The 3,866-nt window shown below is 41.4% G+C and overlaps 1 pseudogene; it reads left to right on the top strand.

Moving 5' to 3' along the window:
• Positions 1–1,580: 1,580 nt before the first annotated feature.
• Positions 1,581–3,030, top strand: LOC107277513 (CBL-interacting protein kinase 22-like; annotated as a pseudogene).
• The last annotated feature ends 836 nt before the right edge of the window (positions 3,031–3,866 follow it).

The following is a 3,866-nucleotide window of genomic DNA, read 5'->3' as shown; positions in this document are numbered from 1 at the left end:
TCCAACGGGACATCACATGACTTTCACAAGAAAAACCAGAAAAACCAGGGCCTGAGCACCTTGTTTCTCTATTCAATTTTTTATCCAAAAGGGAAAAATGAAACACACACACAAATCCAGTTTCCTGCACATTATTATCATATATGTTTGAGAGGTATTTTTGTTTAACTACATAAAAGCCCACACACTTTGCGGTGAGATTTTGAGAAGAAAATCAAGCTAAAATATATTAATTGTGGATAAATATTTTTAATATATTTAGAGCTGATATGTGAAAATTCTTAGGAATGAATTGAACAAAAAACAATAACAACATGTTCTCTTAAAAAATAACGACATGGTTATTCTAGTGGTTATGTATCTTCTTATCCAACGACTGCTATCTTTGCTCTAATATTGCAATGTAATGGTTAGAAAGTGTTGCTTTATATGAGTTAATGTTTCTTAGTGGATACTAATTATATAGAAAGAAAGTTTCAACAACAAAGATGTTTTTTTTAAAGGAACAACAAATATATCATTACCACGGATGATCATTTTAGGTAAACCTTTTGCATTTTTAGCATTTCTAAAACCACAACTGAGTGACTAAATCGACGAAGAAAACTTTAAAGTAACTCTGAAATCAAAATTGGCTTATACTTATAACTAAGGCAAAGACAAGCAATGCTTAACTATTTGATCAAATAGTTAAGCATTGCTTGAAAGGTACAAGAAAAAAACTAATATATTTTTGCACCATCGTGTAGCATCATTACCCTTCTTGATTATACATTAATGCTTAATTAATGTTTTCGGAATACTCCCTCCGTACTCGTAAAGTAAGTCATTTTGGACAGCGACACGGTCTCCAAAACATAACTTTGACTTCTTATTTCTATAAAAATATTTATTGAAAAAGTGATATATGTATACTTTTATGAAAATATTTTTCGAGACAAATCTATTCATATAATTTTTACATTTTCAAACTCAACAACTCGAGAGTTATTCATGATTTATATTCTCAAGATTTGACTTAAACATTGTCCTAAGCGACTTCCTTTACGAGTACGGAGGGAATATATATCAGTACATAACCTGCATTTTCGGATCTGTATTAAGCCTTTGAATTGGACTAATAAGTACATATAACTTATAAATATGTTAATATGGTATTAGAGCTAGAGGTTATTGAGTATCCTTGCAAGGGGAATGTTGGAACATAGTATTTCATCCGTTTCATATTATAAGACTTTTTAGTATTACCCACATATGTGTGTCTAGATTCATTAACATCTATATTAATGTGGGTAATGTTAGAAAGTATTATAATATGAAACGGAGGGAGTAGTAAGTAAACTACCCATCTTTACCTATCTACTTAAACTTTTATAATGAACTAGTCTATTAGTGTTGTACTCCTTCTGCTCAAAATATAAGGGATTTTAGGTGGATGGGATATATCCTAGTACTACGAATCTAGACATGATCCTCTCCAGATTCATAGTACTAGGATACATCACATCCAACTAAAATCACTTATATTTAGGGATGGAGGGAGTAGCTACGTATTTCCTCTCCAACTTCACGAGGCTAGAGATGCCACCGGCCGGCGACGACAAGTCGCCGGCGGCCAACGGCGCCGGCGACGGCTATTCAAAGGTACTGCAGGGCCGGTACGAGCTCGGCCGCGTGCTCGGCCGGGGCGCCTCCTCCAAGGTGTACTGCGCGCGCGACGCCCGCACGGGCGCCCATGTCGCCGTACGTCAAGGCCATCCGAAAGCAGCCGCAGCCGCACTACCACCCATGTCGCTCGCCCGAGGCGGCCGCCGCGGCGCGGAGGTGCGTGGAGCGGGAGGTCGCCGCGCTCCGCCACGTGCGCGGCCACCCGCACGTGGTGGGGCTCCTCGACGTCCTCACCACCCGCTCCACCGTCTCTACCTCGTCCTCGAGCTCGCCCGCGGCGGCAGCGTCCTGTCCGCGCTCGACGGCCGCGGCGGCGGCCACTACGACGAGCCCGCGGCGCGCCGCCTCTTCGTGCAGCTGGCCTCCGCGGTGGCGCACGCGCACTCTCTCGACGTGTTCCACCGCGACGTCAAGTCAGAGAACCTCCTCCTCGACGAGCGTGGCGACCTCCGGTTCACGGACTTCGGGCTTAGCACGTTCACTGACGCCGACCAGCAACTCGGCGCCACAGACGGCCTCGCCGCCACGCACTGCGGCTCGTCGGCCTACGTCGCGCCGGAGATCCTCCTGAAGCGGCGGTACGACGCCGGCAAGGCGGACGTGTGGTCCTGCGGCGTCGTGCTCTTCGTGCTCACCGCCGGCTACCTGCCGTTCAACGACGGCAACCTCATGGCCATGTACCGGAAGATCTGCGCCGCCAAGTTCCGGTGCCCGAAATGGTGCTCGCCGGAGCTCCGCTCTCTTATCGGGCGGATGCTTGACCGGAACCCGATACCCGTATCAAGATTGGTGAAATCTTCGATCACCCTTGGTTCCAACAAGATGGGAGCTTGTCATCATTCGGTATGATCCAAGCTGCATCCTCTCATTCTAAACTAGAGGTGGAGAAATGGGAGGCTGGGAGGCTGAATTGGAGCAAGCAATGGAGCTAAATGCTTTCGACATAATCGGGTTCGCCTCGGGATGCGATCTAAGCGGGTTGATCGGTCCATTGCCAGATCGAGTTCGATTCGTCGTGCCGGGTGCGGATTCCAGGTCAGTTCTGGACAGAGTTGAGAAGCTAGGGCGAGAGGAAGGGCTTGTAGTGAGGAGGAAAGAGGAAGAATGGCGTGGAGGAGTTCATGTGGAGGCAACAAGTGGGAAATTCACTGCATATGTGAGGGTTAGTCTATTGCCCAAAAAGATGCTGATGATAGAGGCTGAAAGGTATATCGGAAACGAGATTCCTAAATTTTGGCATCAACTTCAGATCGGTAATTTATTCGTCAGAAAATGAGTATATGATGAACATGTTTTTATGCAAGAGATCGTAAATATATAGAAAAAAATAGTTTAGAGTAATACTCCCTCCAGATTAAAAATACTTGGCGTTCTGGATATAACAACACGATCTCCAAAAACTAATTTTTACCACTATTTTCTATTACAATAGAGATCATTACAATATTATAGAAGTACTAATAAATATATGATTTTATTAAAATACATTTTAAGATCTAAGGAAAATACTTTAGAAGTTATTCAAAGTTAAAGTTTTTAAAGTTTAACATTAGTTTTGTTTAAAATGATAATTATTTTTTACCTGAGAGGGAGTAATTGATATTAGTGGACGTTTTCACATTTGTATATCTTGTAAATAAATACTGAGACATGAATACACAAACGATCGATCTCATTTTCGTCACGAGTAATGGACCATAAGTATCACTTGCCTTGTTACCTCAAGTAGCTGCCACAGATCTTCAATAGAATCTCCTGCCACTAATAATGTTCTCTTGTTTATGCATTCTGTCCCTGTCGAATCAAATAAACAGGACAAAGTGATGAGGAAGTGATGACTTTGGATGAGAAAAGGTTTGATATATAATATGCACAAATCATTCATACAAAAACATTATTTGTCTCCTCGATATATTCCTAAGAAAATGAATACATAATAGACATTCTTTTATGCAAGAGGCAAATATATAGAACAGAAAAAATAGTTTAGAGTATTAATTGAGAGTGGACATTTTCATATTTATGTATCTTGCAATGCGCAATACAAGATACAAAATAATACTTTGACTAAATCATCCTAAAACTATAAATTTAAGTTGGTATATCACAAATTATATATTTAGCATTTAATTTATCACAGAACTACAAATTTAAGATGGCGTATCACAAAACTACTAATTTAATAATAAAGTTATCAT

This window comes from Oryza sativa, chromosome 5, assembly GCF_034140825.1.
Source record: "Oryza sativa Japonica Group chromosome 5, ASM3414082v1".
Classification (NCBI taxonomy): Eukaryota; Viridiplantae; Streptophyta; class Magnoliopsida; order Poales; family Poaceae; genus Oryza; species Oryza sativa.
This window is presented reverse-complemented; position numbering and strand designations above follow the sequence as displayed.